Source organism: Tachyglossus aculeatus, chromosome 24 (genome assembly GCF_015852505.1).
Source record: "Tachyglossus aculeatus isolate mTacAcu1 chromosome 24, mTacAcu1.pri, whole genome shotgun sequence".
Classification (NCBI taxonomy): Eukaryota; Metazoa; Chordata; class Mammalia; order Monotremata; family Tachyglossidae; genus Tachyglossus; species Tachyglossus aculeatus.
This window is the reverse complement of record NC_052089.1, coordinates 23488458-23512489: the sequence shown is the minus strand read 5'-3', so window position 1 is coordinate 23512489 and position 24032 is coordinate 23488458. Positions and strand designations below refer to the sequence as shown.

Below are 24032 nucleotides of genomic sequence, written 5' to 3'. Positions count from 1 at the left end.
CCGGATGATCATTAATTCTTCCTACACTTGGCTCCAGTCAACCATCCATTGTACTTTCCACTGATAGGAAATTCATATTGTTAAACTCTCTGTGAACTCCAAAGTATTAACTTAGAATGCTTACTAGCAAAAATGACTTGCAAATGTCAGATAAAATTTAATAACACAGCTTAATAAAATAAGCTTGTTTCCGAAAACCTGTTTTTCATATTTGCAGAAGAACGATCTGTCATGTTCTTTAAACCAAGATACTGCCAGTCCGGGAGAAAAAGACACTATTTGGCTAATTATCAAGGAGCCCATTGATTTAACAAAGCCAATTAAAGAATTTCTGAGAGAGCAAGTAAACATTGGTTTTCGAAGTACCGATTTATCTTGCCGAGACGGGTTGATTAACATATATGCATTTATTTAAGCGTACAGGCCAGGAGTGCAAATCAGACGCCTTGCCCATCACTCCCTATCGCCGGATGGGGAGGGAGGGAATCGGCGCTCCACAATGGGGAGTGACAGTTTATTTTTCTTTTCTGTGGACAGCCAGTCCCCTGAACCCGGCTTCAATGCTAGGGCTCCCAGGAATCTGCATACTGGTGGGATACCGTCTGAAGGGCTGGAGAGTGAGCAGGTTTCTGGAATGTGGGGAAGCTGCCCTGTTTCGGAAAATCACAGGGCGCTGGAACCAAGAGATAATAATAATAACAATAATGGCATTTGTTAAGTGCTTACTATGTGCAAAGCACTGTTCTATGCACTGGGGGGGATACAAGGTGATCAGGTTGTCCCACATGGGGCTAACAATCTTAATCCCCATTTTGCAGATGAGGTCACTGAGGCTCAGAGAAGTTAAGTGACTTGCCCAAGGTCACACAGCAGACATGTGGCAGAGCCGGGATTCAAACCCATGACCTCTGACTCCCAAGCCCAGGCTCTTTCCACTGAGCCACGCTGCTTCTTAACTGATTATCGGGGGCCTGCAGGGGCCCAACGTCTCCCACCATTTCGATTATTGGTGTCCCCTGCTGCAGACACTAGGATATCTCAATCCCTGTTCAATCAATAGAACAGTGTGGCCTAATAACAATAATAATGGCATTTACTAAGCGCTTACTATGTGCAAAGCACTGTTCTAAGTGCTGGGGAGGTTACAAGGTGATCAGGTTATCCCACGGAGGGCTCACAGTCTTAACCCCCATTTTACAGGTGAGGTCACCGAGGCACAGAGAAGTTAAGTGCCTTGCCCAAAGTCACACAGCTGATAATTGGCGGGGCAGGGATTTGAACCCACGACCTCTGACTCCAAAGCCCGGGCTTTTTCCACTGAGCCACTAAGTTGCACAATGTAAAGCCGTACAAGCACAGAAGAGCGAGCAGATCATTTTTTAGAGGGAGGGGGGGAAAAAAAGTGGCACAAATTACAGATAATGCTCACCCCTGACATCAACTTTCACAATGGGGCAGCCTCCTACCAGGTTAAGGCAGAGGACCCACGTAAGTTTTAAAGCTACACCCAAGATAACTTGTTGTGGCACTTAATGCAACAAAAGCCCATTACATTCCCCTTCTGACTTTGTTCTTGATTTTTAAAAAGTACATCCCAATTTCATTTATGAAAAAAACCTGAAGTGGGGAAACAGGCAAAACATGGCTAGAGCACATGCCTGGGAGTCATTCATTCATTCATTCAATCGTATTTATTGAGCACTTACTGTGTGCAGAGCACTGTACTAAGCGCTTGGGAAGTACAAATCGGTAACACTTAGAGACAGTCCCTACCCAACAAGGGCTCACAGTCTAGAAGGGGGAGACAGACAACAGGTAGCACCCTATCGAGCTAACCCTTTTGGGCGTCCAATGAGCTTACGATCTCATGGGACCAGGGGGTGGGCATAAAGACAGAAATGATTTGCAAACAATGGGAACAGTTGGAAGAACCAAAGCCGAGGGGGAAGTAGGACATAAGGTGAACCAGCTGAATCGATAATTAAATGTCAAGCTTAATGAAAGAATAAAAAGGCAAGTGGGAAAGGAACAGGAGTACAGAGGTTAGAGTACGGGTGGCTGTTGGATGTGAATCAATCAGGGAAGGAAAATGTAGCAGTGATAGTATTTATTAGGTGCTTACTATGTGCAGAGCCACTGGACTAAGTGCTGAAGCATTGGTTCCAACTGATTTCCTATTTCCTACTCTATTTTATTTTGTTAATATGTTTTGTTTTGCCTGTCTCCCCCTTCTAGACTGTGAGCCTGTTGTTGGGTAGGGACCATCTGTATATGTTGCCAACTTGTACTTCCCAAGCGCTTGGTACAGTGCTCTGCACACAGTAAGCACTCAATAAATACGATTGAATGAATTAATTTCCTAATACAACCCATCCACTTTGCTTCTCTAATGCCAATTTACTCGCCATTCCTTGAGCTCATCTCTCTCGCCCCCGACCTGGAGCTCCCTCCCTCTTCATGTCCAACGGACCACCATTCTCCCTAAGTTCAAAATCTTATTAAAATCACATTTCTTCCAAGAAGCCTTGACCATCTAAGCCCTCCTCTCTCAACTCCCCCGGCCTTCCACATCTTTTAATAGAGAAACAGCGTGGCTCAACGGAAAGTGCTCGGACTTTGGAGTCAGAGGTCATGGATTCAAATCCCGGCTCTGCCATTTGTCAGCCGGGTGACTTTGGACAAGTCACTTCACTGGGCCTCAGTTACCTCATCTGGAAAATGGGGATGATGACTGTGAGCCCCCCATGGGACAACCTGATCACCTTATAACCTCCCCAGCACTTAGAACAGTGCTTTGCACATAGTAAGCACTTAATAAATGCCATCATTATTATTATTTTAAGCACTTAATATTCATTCCCCCAGACCTTCCTGCCCAAGCCCCACAACACTTAGGCACATATCTGTAAATTCTATTAATGTCTGTCTTCCCCCCCTAAACGGTAAGCTCCTGATGCTTGCCTACCAACTCTGTTGTATTGTACTCTCCCAAGCGCTCACACTGAGCACTCAATAAATACCACTGATTGATTATTTGAAGGGGAGGTAAGGGAAGGAACAGCCATTACTCAGCCTTGCCTCAGTTACCTCATCTGTAAAATGGGGATTAAGACTGTGAGCCCCACATGGGACAACCTGATTACCTTGTATCTACCCTAGCGCTTAGAACAGTGCTCAGCACATAGTAAGCACTTGACAAATACCATTATTATTATTACTCTCTTTTCTCCCAGGGCTCCAGTGAATGCACCTGTGCTATACCAAGCCTGATGGGCCACCTCTGTCAGAGCTTCCCCGCTCTCTGCTTCAATGCTGCACGGTAACTTGGGATTTTTCCACTATCTGCTGGCATCAATCAATCAATCAGTCATGTTTATTGGAGCGCTTACTGTGTGCAGAGCACTGTACTAAGCACTTCGGAAGTACAAGTCGGCAACACATAGAGACAGTCCCTACCCAACAGCTGGGCATCAGATCTCTGTGTGTTTGGAGAAGGTTGATTCACGGCTGATAGAGTGTTCATTCCAGCGTCAGCTCCAAGAGTAGCAACCAGAGGTGTTCAATAAATGCCGTTACAGCAACTACTAGCAGCATGGCCGTGCGAGTCAGAGGTCATGGGTTCTAATCCTGCCTCCACCACATCTGCTGTGTGACTTCACTTCTCCATGCCTCAGTCACCTCACCTGTAAATGGGGATCAAGACAATGAGCCCCATGTGGGACAGGGAGTGTGTCCAAGCTGATTACTGTGAATCTACCCCAGTGCTTAGGACAGCGCTCGGCACATAATAGATGCTTAACAAATACCACAATGATTATTATCATTATTATTATTACTACTACTACTGAGTGGGCCAATCAGGAGTAACAATTGTAAACACCCATCTCCCAGGAACAAAACCCTCTGCGCCTATGGCCTCAAAATTTACACTTCCAGGGACCATGCTCACTCAGTAAGGACCAAGAATTCCAGCATCTATCAATCAATTGTATTTATTGAGCACTTACTGTGTGCAGAGCACTTTACTAAGCACTTGGGAAGTACAAGTTGGCAACATATAGAGACAGTCCCTACCCAACAGTGGGCTCACAGTCTAGAAGGGGAGTCTAGCATCAGATTCGTTGACTTTCAGCTGAAGGGTCAGTTGCCATTAAGAATCTTCTCACACTGACATCAATACTGTCTCCATGTTTACCGCGCCCAGAGAGAGAATATTACAGATCACAATCATTAAATCAGGACGCGTTGGAACAGGAGGGTGAGTTCCAGGGGAAGCCAGCATTTCAGAGGCTGGCAGGCTCGCCAAACGGGTATCATGAATAATTCCCTAATTCAGGGAAGCCCATTAAGTCAGGAATGAGGTAATGAGGTTTTCCCCTCTAGAGCGTACGCTCGTGGTGGGCAGGAAACGTGCTCACCAATTCTGTTGCATTGGACTCTCCCAAGCACTTAGTACAGTGCTCTACACTCAGTAAATACCACAGATCAATTCATTCTCACCTTCCTAAACTTATCACCTGCTTCTCCTGAAATTTTTTTTACGGTATTTGTTAAGCACTTACTATGTAAGAGCTCCGCCAATTGTCAGCTGTGTGACTTTGGGCAAGTCACTTAACTCCTCTGTCCCTCAGTTACCTCATCTGTAAAATGGAGATTAAGACTGTGAGCACCCTGGGGGACAACCTGATCACCTTGTAGCCTCCCCAGCACTTAGAACAGTCCTTTGCATGTAGTAAGCGCTTAATAAATGTTGTCATTATTATTATTAGTCAAATGCCATTCTAAGACTGAGGTACAGTTCCTGTCCTGCATGGGGCTCACAGTGTAAGTTGGTGGGAGAATGGGTATTTAATCCTCATTTTACGGTTGAGGAAACTGAGGCACAGAGAAGTGATTTGCCCATGGTCAGACCGAGAGCAATTGGCAGAGCCGGGATTTGAATGTAGATTCTCTGACTCCCAAGCCTGTGCTCTTTCCACTAGGCCATGCCACTTCTGTGAAATGAACCCGGGTCTGACCAAGGCAAAACAGAGTCCCTCTGTGGGCTAGGGGCACTTAAGAAGAAATTTCTGGAAGCCCTCTTGGATGCTCTAAAAGCTCTTTAAAGGCCGTAAGAGTGTGGTAGTGCACGACACAGCCCGGACGTCCACAATGGGAAGGGCATGGTAGTGCTTTCCAATCTGGCTTCCATTAGCACCATTTCCTAGCATTTTTCCAGCGAGTTCCAGTAGCCTTTCCTTAGCAAACGCCCCACACCCCTAGCAAGGTCTGAGCCCACTCTGTCCTAAGGGCCAGCCTCAGTGGCCACTCAAATGCTCTGGTGGTTTTCCACAGGCTTTCCCCCCACCATCTCTGCCTAAACCCAACCCTTCCCCTCTGCAGAATGCTCCTGAAAGCCCAACTCCCCCATGAAGCCTTTCCAGATTGGCCCCAGCCTAACTTTACTATTCTGATCACTTTCTCTTCCGTTTGTCGAGTGGAAGGGGTGGCGAGAGAAGTGAAAATTCTTGGTACTTATGTAGATAATACCATCAATAATAATTGTGGTATTTGTCAAGCACTCACTAGGTGCCAACTGCTGTACTAAGAGCTTGGGTAGATACAAGATAATCAGGTTGGACATTGTTCCTGTCCCACATAGGGTTTCCAGACTCAGGGGGAGGGAGAACGGTATTGAATCCCCATTTGGCAGATGAGGAGACTGAGGCACACAGAGGTAAAGTGACTTGTTCAAGGTCACACAGCAAGCAGGTGATAATGCTGGAGTTGGAACTCAGGCCCCCTGTGCTTTCCACTTGGCCACACTCTTTTTCTCAGTCTTCCCTGGATGTGGGAAGTTATGTGTTGCTTATATCTGATAGGCTCCCTGCCTGTGACAGTGGCACTGAATGTCTCCTTGTTTTTATTTTTGGGCCCGCTCTGCCAGGAGCAGCTGGAGGCTGGCTTGTCTTTGAACTTGCCACATGACTCCATGCTAGGTCTTCCCCAACTTCCCAACACTTATCAGTTAATAGGATTATCACAATTTATTAAACATCTATGTGCTAAGCACTGGGATAATCTATCAATGGCATTTACTATAATAACAATAATAATGATGATGGCATTTATTAAGCGCTAAGTGCAAAGCACTGTTCTAAGCACTGGGGAGGTTACAAGGTGATCAGGTTGTCCCACATGGGACTCATAGTGTTAATCCCCATTTTACAGATGAGGTAACTGAGGCACAGAAAAGTTAAGTGACTTGCCCAAGTCACACAGCTGACAATTGGCAGAGCTGGGATTTGAACCCGTGGACTCTGACTCCAAAGCCTGTGCTCGTTCCACTGGGCCACGCTGCTTCTCTAAGCTTCCTTCAAGCAGAGCACTGTAGTAAATGCTTCGGAGAGAACAATACAATAGACTTGGTAGACCTGATATCTCCCCTCAAGAATCCCTCAATCTTGATATAAAATAATTAGATCAAACACAGTGCCTATTCCAAGTAGGGCTCAAGGTCTATCCTTATTATCTACTCTTTCCGCTACCTGTAATTTATTTTAATGTCAATCTCCCCCTCCAGACTGTGCGCTCACTGTGGGCAGGGAACGGGTCTGTTTGTTGTTGTGTTGTACTTTCCCAAGTGTTTAGTAAGTAAGCACTCAATAAATACAATTGAATGAACACAAAGCCCCACATCTTCCAGCGTGGCTCAGTGGAAAGAGCCCGGGCTTTGGAGTCAGAGGTTATGGGTTCAAATCCCGGCTCTGCCAATTGTCAGCTGTGTGACTCTAGGCAAGTCACTTAACTTCTCTGTGCCTGTTACCTCATCTGTAAAATGGGGATTAAGATTGAGAGCCCCCCATGGGACAACCTGATCACCTTGTAACCTCCCCAGCACTTAGAACAGTGCTTTGCACATAGTAAGTGCTTAATAAATGCCATCATTATTATTATTATTATTATTCCTGCAACCGGGTCCTCGACTCCCACCCTGGTTCTGCCCGAGAATCGCCAGCGGGCCCCCGACCCCTCACGACGCCCCAGCTCAACTTGAATGCGGTCACCCAGGCCAATGTATAAACAATCTCTGGCTTTGCTGCAAATGTGCATAATGGAAAGCAAATACTATTAAAAAGACAATCATTTTTAGTGATTAAAACAATCCTCAGCAGAAAAATTTCTTCCATAACTTTCTAAGTTCCCATTTATCATAGTTTTGCCACAAGAAGCCCCTATAATTTTATTTTTCCTGACTTCTATTAAGAAGATCAATACATATGATTCCAAAGAGTCTCGGCTCTTGAAAAGATGGAGCTGGCCTGTAATCACATACGAAAGTATTGGTTGTCATTAGCAGAGAGATTGATCTGGAAAGACAGCAGGCCCAGAGTGAAAGTACTTAGAAATTTCCATTGGGCCATGGCAGGATTAAGCTGCCCGGCAACCTTTCACCTTCCAGATAATTAAATACGGATAACGGATTACCATATTAGAAGGAAGAATTGGATTGGGGATATTCGATAGATACCTACGTCAGGAAAGCAATACCAGATTTCTGAATAATGATTTTGGTTTGGGCATAAAATGTAATGAGTCCCGACAGGACAATGTCATTTTTCAGTGAGCATGTCGCTCCAACTCATGGGATGAAGGATTCATACAGTCACCTGTGGTACGATAAGCTGTGAGGGTGGGGAAGAGCTTCTGTGATTGCTTCTGGACTGAGTCTGAATAGGGAGGCGGGGAATGGGACTGCTCACAAAAAGTGCTCAATAATAATAATAATAACGGTATTTATTAAGCACTATGTGCCAAGCACTGTTCTAACCCCTGGGATAGATATAAGGTAATCAGGTTGGACACAGTCCCTGTCCCACGTGGGGCTCACAGTCTCAATCTCCATTTTTCAAAAGAGGGAACTGAAGCTCAGAGAATTGAAGTGACTTGCCTAAGGTCCCACAGCAAACAGGCGGCAGAGCCGAGTTTAGAACCCAGGTCCAGGCTCTATCCACTGTACATGCTGCCGTGGGGAAACCAGGAACGAGGCTCAGTGAGTAAGGTTAGCCCCGATCCCATTTAACGGCAAGAGCTACATTTCTGACAAACAATGGAGGGGCTCGGAAGCCTGCATGAGCAGATCTCTCTGCCTCCCTCTATTTTCACGGGAGGGTCATATACAAATCGGAGTGCTGTAATTCTCCAGCCCCCAGAGCAGGGTATTCTCGTGTTTCTCTGCAGACTCCACAGTACGAGCAAAGCCGTTTTCGCCCCCATCTCAATGCCATATCGCATCAATACTTGTTTTCGTGGAAATACCAGAGAAATGCTCCATCACTTGGAATTTCCTGTAAAAATACCATCGGAAGGTGTTTTCCACTCTAATTCTAGCGAAGGGGAATGAGACTGTCCAGATGCTATTTTTATTTTCCAAAATGGAGCCAAGGCTTCCAACTTTCAGAGGCCGAAATTGTTCTGTTGCTGCTAAGAAAACATCCTGGACGTGACCCTGGAGGAGGTAGGAATTTCAGCCACGGAGAGGTTTATATTTAATTCGTCTGCAGAAGCATATGGATTGTGTCCAGAGCTCTGGGCGTGTGTGCACACGCGCATGTAAGGGAGGGCCTGTGAATAAACAGAAAAGCACACACTTCTGTCCCCCTTGGATGAGGGATCTGGCTTCTAAATCCCTGTTTCCAAAGAATAGATAGGTATGGTGGCAGTGGTGAGAAAGCCTGCCTCAGAAGATACAGGAAGTCACGGTGGACGGGTGAACTGGGAAAGCCAGCCTGCTCAGTTGCGAGGGAAAGGAGGCCAAGAGAAGATATCTGTTCCGAGTGAGATGAAGATACCGCCCAAGAACCCTCCATGGTACTACCAAGCAGACAGAGCAGCGTGGCTCAGTGGAAAAAGCCCGGGCTTTGGATTCAGGGGTCATGGGTTCAAACCCCGGCTCTGCCAATTGTCAGCTGTGTGACTTTGGGCAAGTCACTTAACTTCTCTGGGCCTCAGTTACCTCATCTGTAAAATGGGGATTAAGACTGTGAGCCCCCCGTGGGACAATCTGATCACCTTGTAAACTCCCCAGTGCTTAGAACAGTGCTTTGCACATGGTAAGCACTCAATAAATGCCATCATTATTATTCCCTGCCAGTGGATCCTGCATTGCAGTCCCCCTCTCTGAGACCTGAATTCTGCGGCCCATGTGGTGGCCATAAACACTGGTACTTCCGTTGACAGAGTTCTTCCTTGGGTCCCTGGAGGAAGGCTCCTGTGGAGTCATCATCAATCGTATTTATTGAGCATTTACTGTGTGCAGAGCACTGTCCTAAGCGCTTGGGAAGTACAAATTGGCAACATATAGAGACAGTCCCTACCCAACAGTGGGCTCACAGTCTAAAAGGGGGAGACAGAGAAGAAAACCAAACATACTAACAAAATAAAATAAATAGAATAGATATGTACAAGTAAAATAGAGTAATAGAGTCTGTTACTTTGCTCTTACTCTCTTTGGATGAGCCTCTAAACTGTAAGCTCGCTGTGGGTAGGGAACTTGTCTACCGACTCTGCTATAATGTTCTCTCCCAAGCGCTTAGTAGAGAGCTTTGCACACAATAAGCACTCAAACACCACTGACTGATTGATTGATGAGCTAGATGAATGCATCTTTGAGTTAAGGATTTGCTCTTTGGGGCCATCGGTTCCCCAAAGGCTTGGGCCGCATTCATTCATTCATTCGTATTTATTCAGCGCTTACTGTGTGCAGAGCACTGTACTAAGCGCTTAGGAAGGACATGTTTGCAACATATAGAGACGGTCCCTACCCAACAGCGGGCTCACAGTCTAGAAGCAACTTGCTCTTCCGCTCACCCCGTCTCAGAGCTGTGTGGGGGACGTCGACCCCCAGTGGGCTGATCAATCGTGCTTACTGAGCACTTACTGTGGGCAGAGCACTGTACTAAGCGCTTGGGAAGTGCAAATTGGCAACATATAGAGACGGTCTCTACCCAACAACGGGTTCACAGTCTAGAAGGGGAAACAGACAACAAAACGAAACAACTCATGCATCACAGCCAGTTGAGGAGGTGCCGGGACAAACCCAAGCCCAAGCCCTGCCACACCTGTCCATCCCCACTCGGGAAGAGGCTGAGAAGACCCAAGAGAGGGAGGTTGGATTTGGCTCTCAGCCTATCTTCCTGTCTGATCAGTGAGACTCGGTGCCCATTAGCCTGGGACAATCCTGGCCCATATGTTTCCAGACCAAAGTAGCAGTGATTACTGGAAAGACCCTGGGCCCAGGAGTCAGAAGTCCTGAGTTCGAGTCAAACCTTGGCCACTTGACTCCTATATGACCCTGAACGAATCTCTTGACTTCTTGGTGCCTCAGTTTTTCCTCATCTACAAAAAGGGTATAAAATAACCTGCTCCTGCTTCAGATTGCAAGTTCCATATGGGCTAGGGGCTGGGTCGGATCTGATTGTCTCATTTCTAGCCCAGCGCCCAGCACAGTGCCTGACTGATAATAATAATAATGGCATTTATTAAGTGCTTACTAAGTGCAAATGTTCTAAGTGCTGGGGAGGTTACAAGGTGATCAGGTTGTCCCACGGTGGGCTCACAGTCTTCATCGCAATTTTCCAGATGAGGTAACTAAGGCACAGAGAAGTTAAGTGACTTGCCCAAAGTCACACAGCTGACAATTGGTGGAGCCGGGATTTGAACCCGGGACCTCTGACTCTTTCGACTGATGGGCCGACCCCCTGTTCCCAGACCATTAGCTGCCCTGCCTGCTCCATTCCTCTGCCTCCACTTCCCTCAAAACTGCGATCTTCTCCTCTTCTGCTACCTACTCGCCAATCTCTCTGCCCCCTCGGGCCACGCAGGAGAGTTCTGCAGAGCAACAGAGGTTGGAAATTGGACAGTGAAAGGTATCTCTTTCCCCAGCCCCCACAAGTGGAGCCCAACCGACTCAGTAATATCAGATAAAATCCCTACCAGCCCCTCCATCAGTGGGCTACTGCTAGGGTCTCCGTGGGGAAGAGAACTGGGTCTCCGCTGCTCGCGGCCACCAGAACGAAATCAGTGCACTTTGGGGGAATCCCCTTTGCCCACTTCATTTAGATGCGAGGGATATTCCTTCCACATTTCTCTGTCCAGACAATAGATGAACAGCGGAATTGCACTGAAAACCTTTCTTCTTCCCTCGAAGCAAACTCAAGGAACGTTTATTTAATAAAATGGAGAATCAATAAAATTTTAATTTTAAGAAGTCAGAGCCCGCGCCAAGCTGTCCTTTAAGGAAGCTTGATATGAATTCATGTCCCTTCTTTGCCTTTGTGGAGAAAAATAAAATGAAAAAAAGAATTGATTTAATGATTCTCATCCCGGTTTGGTTCGCAGCGGGGAGCTGATTCGATTTAGTAGCACACATACAACTCCCTTCCTTCAGCCACTGCCTGTCTTGCACTCGCTTTGCTGCAACTTTACCATTTGGACTTATTATGTTGCAAAATAACGGACTTCGTTCAACTAATTCTTGTGTGGGCAAAGCTTCATGGAAAACTGCATTCTGGGACTCCTTTTGCAAAGTGAAATCTTATCTTGTGGCCTTGCTAGCATGTTTATGTGTTTATGTTGGGGGAGGGGGGTGTAGTGGTATTTGTTAAGTGCTCACTAAAGAGTGGCTCAGTGAAGCAGCGTGGCTTAGTGGAAAGAGCCCGGGCTTTGGAGTCAGAGGTCAGGAGTTCGAATCCCAGCTCCGCCAATTGTCAGCTGTGTGACTTTGGGCAAGTCACTTAACTTCTCTGGGCTTCAGTGACCTCATCTTTCAAATGGGGATTAAGACTGTGAGCCCCCCGTGGGACAACCTGATCACCTTGTAACCTCTCCAGAGCTTAGAACAGTGCTTTGCACATAGTAATTGCTTAATAAATACCATTATTATTATTATTATTAAAGGACATGCATGGTGCAAAGTGCCGAGGTAGTATTTCATGCAATCAGATCAGACACAGTCCCCTGTCCCACAAGGGGCTCACAATCTAAGTAGGAGGGAGAACAGGGATTGAATTCTCATTTTGCAGATGAGGAAATTAAACCCTAGAAACACGAAGTGACTTGCCTAAGGTGAGACGGCAAGCAAGCGGCAGAGGTAGGATTAGAACCCAGGCCCTCTGATTCCCAGGCCCGTGCTCTCTTTTCACTAGGCCACATCACGTGGGTGTGCATGCGGGGGGCCAGAGGGGTATCTCTGTGTATGCATGTTCCTTCATCTTTTTATAGTCTATTCTTATCCTCAGTATTTTTATATACTTGAGTATATGCTCATGTATATATTTCAATTATATTTCATTATTCATTTGGCTACTGCACCCAGATGTACTTAATAATAATGATAATAATCCGAGTATTTGTTAAAGTGCTTACTATCTGCAAAGCCTATACTAAGGTCTGAGGCAGATGGGGTTGGACCCAGTCCCTATACATCAGGGGTTCACAGTCTCAGTAGGAGAACAGTATTGAAACCCCATTTTACAGATCAGTCCCATTTTACAGAAGAGTCAGTTGAATCATAGACAAGTTCAGTGACTTGCCAAAGGTCATACAACAGACAAGCGCAGTCACTCAATCTACGATACTTATTAAGCACTTACTGTGTGCAGAGCACTGTACTTAGCACTACAGGAGTACGACAGTCAATGGATACTTTCCCTGCCCACAAGGAGCTTATGGTCTAGAAGGGCAGACGGACATTGATATAAGTAATTTACAGTCCTGTTCAAGCACATCAGTTAACAACCTCACCTCCCTTCTCTCCTTCTACAACCCGGCCCGCACCCTCCACTCTTCTGCTGCCGCTAACCTCCTCACTATGCCTCGTTCTTGCCTGTCCCGCCATCGACCCCCGGCCCACGTCCTTCCCCTAGCCCGGAATGCCCTCCCTCCATACATTGCCAAACTATCTTTCTTCCTCCCTTCAAAGCCCTACTGAGAGCTCACTTCCTCCAGGAGGCCTTCCCAGCCTGAGCCCCCTTTCTCCTCTCCTCCTCCCCATCGCCCCCCAACCCTACCTCCTTCCCCTCCCCACAGCACTTGTATATATTTGTACAAATTTATTAATCTATTTATTTTACTTGTACATATTTCCTACTCTATTAATGATGTGCACATAGCTATAATTCTATTCTGATGGTTTTGACACCTGTCTACATGTTTTGTCTTGTTGTCTGTCTCCCCCTTCTAGACTGTGAGCCCGTTGTTGGGTAGGGACCATCTCTATATGTTGCCGACTTGTACTTCCCAAGCGCTTAGTACGATGCTCTGCACACAGTAAGCGCTCAATAAATACGATTGAATGGATGAACCAGTCTCCCCTGGTTTCCAGGTAAGGCTGAGCGTCCTGCTTCCAATAAGAGCGAGCTGCTTGATCATTGTCCTTCCAGTCACCTGACTCCAGCCACTGACCGAGCTGCTGAGCTCTAACCACTGAGCCCCTTATCTCTACGTCTCCAGCTGTTTCACTCAACATCAACCACTGTCTCCTTGAACCAAACACGGGTCCTGATCCCCGCTCCATTTTCAATCAATCAATGGTAATTATTGAGCGCTTACTGTGTGCAGAGCACTGTAGTAAGCACTTGGAAGAGTACATTATAACAAAGTCGACAGAAACATCCCCTGCCCACAATTATTCAAACTAAGTCCTTCCATAGCCTTTCCCTTCAAACCTCAGGGCCCATCCTGGATAAAAACAAATTTCGATTCAAACTGCAATATGCCTTGCAAACTCTTTCCGAAAGGAATCTTGATTTTTATTTCTGAAAGTAGAAAGTAGTGTGTTCTGGCATGTGCTCTTTCTTAATAATCATTGCCTTATAGTTCTAATGGCAAACTTTCAATCCACGCCATTTAAAAAGATCAAAGAAAGCTCCATTTCTAAATTAACAGCTTTTTTATCATTACTATATTTTTCTTGCAATTATTGTGTCAAGTGTCAGTCTTTGGGTTCAGCACTAGGGTAGATACAGGAGGATCATATTAGACAAGTGCACTGGCTTAGGTGTCAGAGGTTGTGGGTTCTAATCCTGCTCCGCCACTTGTCAGCTGTGTGTGACTTTGGGCAAGTCACTTGATTTCTTTGTGCCTCAGTGACCTCATCTGTAAAATGGGGATTAAGACTGTGAGCCCCACATGGGACAATGTGATTACTTTGTTTCTACCCCAGCCCTTAGAACAGTGCTTGGCACATAGTAAGCATTTAATAAATACCATCATTATTATTATCATTATCAGACACAGTTCCTGATCCACATATTCATTCATTCAGTTGTATTTGAGAGCTTACTGTGTGCAGAGCACTGTACTAAGCACTTGGAAAGTACAATTCAGCAATAAAGAGACAATCCCTTCCCACACTGAGCTTAGAGTCTAGAAGGGGGAGGACAGACAACAAAACAAGTAAACAGGCATCAATATAAATAGGATTATAGAAATGTGCACATCAAAACAAGTAAACAGGCATCAATATAAATAGAATTATAGATATATACATAAGTGATGTGGGGCAGGAAGTGGGGGAGAAGAGTAAAGGGAGCAAGTCTCGAGGTGCATTGGAAGGGAGGGGGAGCTGAGGAAAAGGGGTGCTTAGTCTGGGAAAGCTTCTTGGAGGAGGTGAGCCTCCAATAACTTTGAAGGCAGGGGGGAAGAGTGATTGTTTGACATAGGTCTCACCATCTCAGAGGTGGGGAAAGCAAATGCCTTTTCTGCATTTTACACACTTGGAAACTGAGGGCCAGAGAATAAAAGTGATTTGTTTAAGATCACACGAGACAGAACTGGTTCTTGATCCTGGGGGCCTGACTTCCAGCCCATACTCTTTCCCACTAGGTCAGGCTGCCTTGAGAGCATTCTGGAGATCGCTCTGGTCAAGTGAGCTTTCCAACGGAAGGCCTTCGGAAACATGGACTGGACTCTGAAAGCCATTTGTGGGGGAAGTGAAGGTCATAAGAAAATCCAGGGAGTGCAGACATTTCCCACTGAAAGCTTCAGATCAATTCGTTTGATTGGTTTCTCCCTCCATTCTGTCCATTTTCCCCTCCATTCTGCCTGGAAATGGCCCTGTTTTCATCCGATCCAATATTGCTCTTTAGCGCACTATTGATCCAAAGGCCATTTCACCAATAGTCAGTGCGCGAGAGAGGAAGTGATTCCCGGGAGACATATCCAAAGGCAAGGACCCGGTGGCCCAGACTGGGAGGCAGATGCTTTTTCAGCAGACCCGAGGGGGGACACCCACCAGTTGGGTCCAGAGGGCTCACGAGGCCACGGGGCCTTCTGAATCTTACGGGGCTTGTCTTGCGGGAAGTGGGTAAGGGCCTGGGGAAGCATTCTTTCCTCTGGCCTAGGAATCGGGCTGGGGAGTTTCCCACTGCTGGGATCTCTGCCTCCGGCCCAGAACGAGGTTGCCGGGGACCAGGATTATACTGGACGCTGAGGTGGGAGAACAGAGAGGGGAAGGGTTGAGGAGCAACAGCCTGGTGGTTGAACCCACCTGCAGCCCTGTTTAATAGTAATAATAATAATGTTGGTATTTGTTAAGCGCTTACTATGTGCCAAGCACTGTTCTAAGCACTGGGGTAGATACAAGATAATCAGGCTGTCCCACGTTGGGCTCACAGTCTTCAACCCCATTTTACAGATGAGGGAACTGAGGCCCAGAGAAGTTAAGTGACTTGCCCCAAGTCACACAGCTGACAAGTGGCAGAGCCGGGATTTCAACCCACAACCTCTGACTCCAGAGCCCAGGCTCTTTCCACTGAGCCACGCTGCTTCCCTGTTTGATCAATCAAACAATGGCATTCATTAATAATGATTGTGATATTTGTTAAGCACTTTGTACCAAGTGTACACTGTACTAAGTGATAGGATAGATACAAGATAATCGGGTCCCACATGGAGATCATAGTCCAAGTAGCTCTTTGTGGGCAGGAAATGAGTCTGTTATACTGTCACAGTGCGCTCTCAAGCACTTAATACAATGCTCTATGCACAGTAAGTTCATTCATTCAATCGTATTTATTGAGCACTTACCGTGTGCAGAGCACTCTACTAAGTGCTTGGGAAGTACAAGTTGGCAACATATAGAGACGGCCCCTACCCAACAGTGAGCTCACAGTCAAATGCCATCAATCAAAGTAGGACAGAGAAGAAGTTATTGAATCCCCGTTTTGCAGTTGGGATATCTGAGGCACAGAGAAGTTAAGTGACTTGACCAAGGTCCCACAGCAGACAAGTGACTGAGCCAGGATTAGAACCCATGTCCTCCAAACTCTAGACCTGTCCTCTTTCCACTAGCTGCTTCAAGTGAGCGCTTAGTGAGGTCAGAGCGCTGTACCAGATCTGGCTAAAAGCGATGGAGCCCAGAGAGGGCTTCAATTATTTCCAGAGGCAGCCTTGTCATTTTTCACCTTGATTCTGATGAAGCTGGTGGCTGGGAAATTCCACATGCTGACTAAAAACATAAGCACATCTCCACTGCCGCCTTTCTTCCCCACGAGACCCTAAACTCCTTGCAGGCGGGGATTGTGACCTCAATTCCATTGTTCTCTCCTGAGAGCTTAGTACAGTGCTCCTTATGCAGCAGGAGCTCAAAAAAATGTCATGGATTGATAAATCTTGGCAGGGATATCAAGCCAACCAGGGGCCTTCCACCCCTCCTGGCTCCGGGGTGACGTCTCAGAAGCAGGATCCTGGCATCTCCTTTCCCGGTCATCCAGAAAGCCCTCATCTTCAATAAGCCATCCAGAATTGGCTACTGATCAAGGCTGAGATACAAGATTGGTGGGGCATGGCTTCCAAACTCAGGGCTAGAGTGAGACCTGGAGATTATCTTCCTAACTACCACCTCAGCACTTAGACCCTCACAACAACCCATATCTCTTTGGTGAGCATCAGTTTACTAGTAGGAGTAGTATTTATGAACTATTTACTGTTGTAAGAGCTGGAAAGAATACAGAGGACAATTAGAGGTGGTCCCTGTCCCTTGGAGGGCCCTCCTAATTGGCACTTTTGTATTCATCCCTCCATCTTGCAAATTATTTTGTACCTCTGTCTCCTGTTCAATTGCAATCTTGTCTTCTACTTCCATTGTCCTCTCCTAGGTGCTTAGCATGGCACTCAGCACCTAGGAGGTGCTCAATAAGCACCACCGTTTGAGCACTTGACAAACAGGCAGAATCTGCATGGACAAGCACACACGTGCCCATGACATGAGTCTCAGCTTATGTGTCAAGTGACTTTGAGATTTGAAAAGCTGGCAGATTTTTACCGCCCTTAATGTGATCTAATAGCCAGGATTCTAGGGATGTCAGCCCTTTTTGGTGCGATTTAATACCGTCTATTTAAAAGGAAAAAATAGGAAATCTATGTGAACGGTTTCCAGCTGTCAGCTCAAATTTGCCATGACAGCCATGACACAAACAGCCCCCGTGTTACTGAGCCGTTCTGGCGGCCTCAGAAAAGGGCTGATTTGAATTTGTTCCGTCTCCCTCCCTCTTTGAAAGCTGCTAAGAAAGCAATCCGATTCTCCAACTCTTCCGCCGACCGGGAGGTGGGAGGTGGCGGAGTAAGGAGGGCTGGCAGGGCCCGGAGGCTTCTCAAACTATCATTCCACACTTTGGGATTTTGGCTGCCAGGTGAAGAAGGTTGGTCGCCGGGCAGCCCTAACTGAGGCAGCAACCACCGTCGGCAGCCCGCCATCTTGGGAGTTTGCCTGTGAGAGATGGAAAAAACAGAGGGAGCCAGGGATTCCTGTCTCCCTGGCGCTGAATAAAGAATTCCACGTGCCAGGACAACAGATGGTGTTGCAACCGAGGAAAGGGAATTGGAGAGGATGAGAGAGGGAAGGAATGTCCCTAAGGAAAGGAGGTGGGATGGGAGGAGGGAGAGGAGAGGAGGATGAGGTCCCTGGGGGGAGGTTAAAATGGCACCTCTGCTCTCCCTCTCAGGTGCACTGACTCTGATCATCTAACTGGGCAAGTAGTTGCCCGGCAGCCCCCAATTCTTTCAGTCCAGGAAAATGGAGGCTGTAAAGTAGCCAGAGAGGCAAGGATGTGGGGAAAAGGAAGAACGGGGCTCTTCTTCACACAGAACTTGGGGCCTGTCTCCCCAGTATGCTGGCTCAGTGGAAAGAGCACGGGCTTTGGAGTCAGGGGTCATGGATTCAAATCCTGGCTCCACCAACTGGCAGCTGTGAGACTTTGAGCAAGTCACTTCACTTCCCTGTGCCTCAGTTCCCTCATCTGTAAAATGGGGATTAAGACTGTGAGCCCCGTGGGACAACCTGATCACCTTGTAACCTCCCTAGCACTTAGAACAGTGCTTTGCACATAGTAAGCACTTAATAAATGCTATTATTATTATTATTATTATTATTATTATTATTAAAGACAGCACTACAACTACTCTACCTTTGATACATAAAGGGCCTTAGTAAACACCATAGCTTTCCCTGCCTGTCTTTTGCCCAACAGAAAGGTGATCTCCCTTCCTCCACATCATAGAGAATGGGCAGCCCGAGTCTCTGGCAGGCCTTATAAATAGCCATACATTTGTACAATTGAATGCCCAGGCAGTAATCCAATTGGGATAGTGCTACTGCGGCTCATAAACTACTTAACCTCTTCTCTCACACTTTATGACATCAACGAAAATCCCAGATTGAATTAGAGCCTGAAATTTACCTGAGGAGCTTGTCTAAGCACCCAGTAATAGGTGCTCGTTGGATAGAGGCTTGGGAGATAAATCCAGCCCCATAATCTCCCTTAAAGGAACAGGCTTCTAAAGTTTATGCTTTAAAGGAGTTTTCCTTACTCTCCGGGGCTTCCTGCAAAATTCCTTCCCTTCAGCCCCTTCCCAAGAATTTCTCCGGAACCCCATTCACTCTGCCCCATTCAAAGGGAATTCTCTATTACCTCAGAGGTTCCACCCGCTTCACAGGAAATTCTCCAGACTGGCAATCAAATGAGATATCTGGTCCCTGCCCTTGAGGAGCTTTAAGTCTAAACTGAGGAGAAAACGCTAATATAAAAGTGTCAGTTTCACAACAATACAGGATGAAAAGTGATGAGAATAATAAAATCCTAAACAACACAAGGAGAAAAGTCTTGGATGGTGTGGGGATGAATTACAGGCAGTTGACTGGAGGGTAAATGGGAGCACGCTCTCGGCTTACACTATCTTGTCCATGATGCGACTGCTTTTGGGCCTGCCTTCCCCTGCCTTATAGGGCAAATGACTAGGATAAGGAGTCTTGGTTCTTTTGGCAACTTTACAACTGGCTGCTAAAACTTCAGCTCTCCAAGGCATGAGAAGCAGCAGGGCCTAGTGGAAAGGACACAGGCCTGGGAGTTGGAAGACCTGGGTTCTAATAGCTTGTCTGCTGTGTGGCCTTGGACAAATCACTTCATTTCTCTGGGCCTCTGTTTTCTGATCTGTAAAATGGGGATTCAATACCTGTTCTTTCTACAAGCCATGATACCCTCCTTCATCTTTGTCTCATCATTGTACTCATCATTTATCAACTCCTATTTGGTGCCACACTCAATACTGATCGACTGCAGTTCTTTGTGCTTATGGAGGGGGACTGAAAGTTTGCTCCTCTTGTTTCCTCCATGAGACTGGGAAACCTCAGTCCTACCTAACTCCAGGCATCTGGTAGGAGTGCTTCTTCATGGGCAGGCCGGCTGATCCACTGACACTTGTTGATGCGACCTGACTTTCAAACTCACAACCATTATCCACCACAAAGTGCAGGAGAGAAGGCATCAACCATTTACAGCCATTAGAAGCACAGTGCGAGAGTGTTATACAATAAGAGGGTATCGGTATCAGTATTAGTACCAACAGTATTTGTTGAGAATATCAGATCCGAGCCAGCCAAAGCCCGGGTTCTAGAGGCATCCATGGAGTTGATTTCCAACTTTCAGGGCCAAAGGAGGAGAGAAGGAAGGCAAAAGGAAGATGGTGTATTAGAAATTCTCATTCACCAGGATTGGTACAGTTCCACTTAGCCTTCGCTTCCGGCCTCTGCTGTGAATCCTCAGATACCAACCCAGACTCATTAATGGGCACCTGACACTTATTAAGCCACTAGATGATTGGTTTCTTGAAGGTAGGGATCAGGTCTTCCAACTCTATGGTATTTTTCCAACCGTTTAGTACTCTGAACACTATGTGCTCATTAAAAGTCATTGATTAGTAAAGCAACATGGACTAGTGGAAAGAACAGGGGGCCTGGGATTCAGAGGAACTGGGTACCATAATTATTATTCTAACCCCAGCTCTGCCACTTGTCTGCTGTATGCCTTTGGGGAAGTCACCACTTCTTTGCCTCAGTAACCTCATCTGTAAAATGGGGATTAAGATTGTGAATGCCACATGGGACAAGGACTGTGTCCACCCTAATTAGCTTATATCTTTCCCAGTACTTAGTACGGCGACTGGCACATGGGAAGCACTTAAATACCAAGAAAAAAATAAAATTAAATGCCCATGGCCAATTGTGTGTGTATTAATATGTGTCTCATTTTGACTCCGAAATTTCTTTTGTGTATTTATGCATTCCAGGCACTTGTTTTTCACGTTCAGTTGTCTGAACCTATCCCAACTCCCCAAAAGACTTTCCGCTTCCTAAGGGCAGGGTGCATGTCTTGTCCTTCTTATGTTTCTCTCTGTGGGCCTGTGAAGAAGAGTCCACCCAAGGTGAAGGGCTCACTTTGGCCTCAATCTCTGGTGCTCTGTCCTGGGTTCTGAGGGAAGTCACAGAGAAAGTAGAAGACCTGATGCCTGCCTTTCCAGAGTTGCTGACAAATGAGAGAAACAGATCCAATAGCAATAACACACAAGGCACAGTCCCAACCCACAGAAACCTAGAAATAGGCAACATTTTCCTTAGGTTCAAAGACAAGAGGGCTGACATCCATGGGTGTGAGTGTCTCAGAGACAGAACATACCTGACTTAGCAAAAGGAAAACTGTTCATGAGGGCTGAATATCTAGAAAAATATGGGCCAACTGGCATGCTGGAAGTCAGTTGGAAAAAGTTTCTTGGAAGCCACGAGTTTGAGGAGAGCTATGAAGGGAAGCAAAGTAGCCTGAGAACCAGAGAACCTAGGTTTTAATCCTGGCTCCGCCGCTTGGCTGATGTGTGATGGTGGGCAAGTCACTTCACTTCTCTGTGCCTCAGTTTCCTCAACTGCAAAATGTGAATTCAATACTTGTTTTCCCTCCTACCTGATGGAGAACCCAATTCAGGACAAAGACTGCAACCAGCCCAATTAACTTGTATCTACCTCAGCACTTAGAACAGTGATTGACACATAGTAAGCAGTGCTTAAGAAATGCTAAAAAAAAAAAAAAAAGGTCAGGGGTGGCCGGGGGCAAAGGATGAGGTGTTGCAGAGAGAGATGGGGTGGGAAAATGGCAGAGGTGATGGATCAGAAACAAGAGGGGGAGAAGCAGAAAACACCAGTCCCTCCCACCCTTATGAGTAGGATGGCCTATTGACCAGATTTATGCCAGTCAGTCTGCTTTTCAGGTATCTGACCACCTGTCCAGTTTGGAAATGACTCTGGACAACTTGTTGTCCAGTATTCTTTTCCCCCAACGCCCAGGCTCCCTCCTCCTTGACTCCTGCTGCCAAGTTTCTTGGCACGGAAGTGGCAACCATGTCCACAGGGACTTGGGCGGGGAATACAGAGGCTCGGGAGCAAAGCGGTCGGTGAGGGTCCAATCAGGGACCCATTCTAGGTTTAGGAGGATCAGAGTCAGAGCTCAGCAGATTGGCACGTGGGTCATTCCCATTCAAGTGACATCCATGGGGCTGTCAGTGGTCACCCAACTTGCCAGTGACAAAGCCTCAGTTGATGGCATCATGGGAAAGACCTCTCCCAGGATTGGGTCCTTGCCTGCGACAGGCCAGGTTGGATTCCTTTCTGCTCCTGGGCCACACTCCCGTGTTAATGTGCATGCCTGAGCCTTCTGGATTATCCCTCTGATGTGCTAGGGCTTGGGGAGGAAAGGGCATGTCTGGAGTCCCCCAGTCACTGAGGGCGAAACACAGAGAGCCATTTTGGAATCTCTCGAAGGCATTTGTTCTAAGTGAGCCAGCATCAGTGGCCACAGCAAAGAAAGGAGAAGCAGAGCAGAATGAAATAAAACATTCTGTTATTCTCTTCGTCACAAAGTGGGCTTTGTTTCCCAAACTCCCGAGAAATCCAGGGAGCACCAGATCCCCGGCCAGTCTGGGAGTGCTTGCTAAAATAGTGTACCGAGACATGAAGCCCCTATCTCTCCTGAAGAGAAATTCATCAGCAAGGTAATAATTCCCAGTAGCTATACAAAGAAACCACAGTCTTCAGAGAAACCACATAACAGAGAGTGGAATACTGTGAGCTGCCCACATAATTACTCATGATAGATAACTGTATTAAAAATTAAATATAAATTATTGAGGACATTACAGAGCTGGCACAGGATGAAAAAGGTGCTTTGTGTTACTGAAAGGTTTCACTAACAGCCTCAAAGTTTGGCTCCAGTGAAAATCAGTCTCTCCTGAACAAACACTCGAGCATTTAATTCTTTGAAATGTAGTTTTCGCTTCATCCCCAGAGGGTTGTGTCAGCTTGTGAACAGGCCGAATTCTGGAGCCTCCAGTCTTCCTTGCCCGGCTCTGGGTCCGCTGGAACCCAAGAGGCCTGACCAGGGCCACGGTCTGCCCACCGGACTTCACATATTTGGAAGGTTGTCAGGGTGGGGTGGCTGACTTGTGAAAGGTGTGGTTACCCCCTTAAAGAGGCTGGGAAAGTGGGAAAAGCCACTGAATGCCATGTGGCTTCTAGACTGTGAGCCTGTTGTTGGGTAGGGACCGTCTCTATATGTTGCCGACTTGTACTTCCCAAGCGCTTAGTACAGTGCTCTGCACACAGTAAGAGCTGAGTAAATACAATTGAATGAATGCTCTGCACACAGTAAACCTTCAATACTATTGAATAAATGAATGGCCCAGCAGCAGAATGCATACTGATTGACTGCCTGCTCCGGGGCTGACCTGCCCGCGACACTCATACAATGATAATAACAACAAAAAAATAATAATAATAATAATAATGTTGGTATTTATTAAGCGCTTACTATGTGCGAAGCACTGTTCTATGTGCTGGGGAGGTTACAAGGTGATCAGGTTGCCCCAAAGGGGGCTCACAGTCTTCTTCCCCATTTTACAGATGAGGGAACTGAGGCCCAGAGAAGTTAAGTGACTTGCCCAAAGTCACACACCTGACAAGTGGCGGAGCTGGGATTTGAACCCATGACTTCTGACTCCAAAGCCAGGGCTCTTTCCACTGAGCCACGCTGCAGCAGGAGCCTGTGGGAGAGCAAATAAAAGTCTCAAATCTTGTGGGTTTTGTCGTTGGCTCCCGCTCAGTCGGCATCAGCCTGCAGAACCCTCAGCATGGGGTCGGATACCGGACACCAAGGAGCTCCCGGCAGCCCGGCATAACGTAATGGCATCACAGGCACCATTATGCCCAAATTCTCACGAGTTCACCCGAGACTAGAATGCTTCCATTGGGAAGACCCCGGACCTTTCCCCATCTCTCTTCCTCCAGAGCCACCGCATTCACCGCCTGCGTCCCCGTGAGCATGGGCGCCTATTCTGAGCTGCAGAATTTGGAGGCAGGAGCTGTAGCAGAGGGAAACTGGGTGCCGAAAAACCAAAATACCAGACAGAAAGACGCCCAGTGTCATAGCCATACCAGACGCTGGACAGGCCGGCTGAAAATTGGACGAATGGTCACCTGGCCCCCTGCCCGGCCAGGTCTGCACAGTACGGGGCTGGAAGCCAGAGAATCTGGGTTCTAATCCTGGCTCCTCTGCTTGTCTGCTCTGTGGCTTTGGGCACGACACTTTGCTTCTCTGTGTCTCATTTTCCTTATCTGTAATACTTGCTCTCCCTCTTATTTAGAGCGTGCTACCCATGTGGGACAGGGACTGTGT

The 24032-nt window shown here is 46.8% G+C and overlaps 1 long non-coding RNA gene across 1 annotated transcript in view; it reads right to left on the bottom strand.

The window, feature by feature from the left end:
• Positions 1-590: 590 nt before the first annotated feature.
• The window catches only part of LOC119945276, a 91061-nt gene continuing 67619 nt past the window's right edge, over positions 591-24032 (bottom strand). Inside the window, exon 3 of the long non-coding RNA XR_005456162.1 lies at positions 591-673. This is a non-coding gene — a long non-coding RNA (uncharacterized LOC119945276). The remainder of the gene's footprint in view (positions 674-24032) is intronic.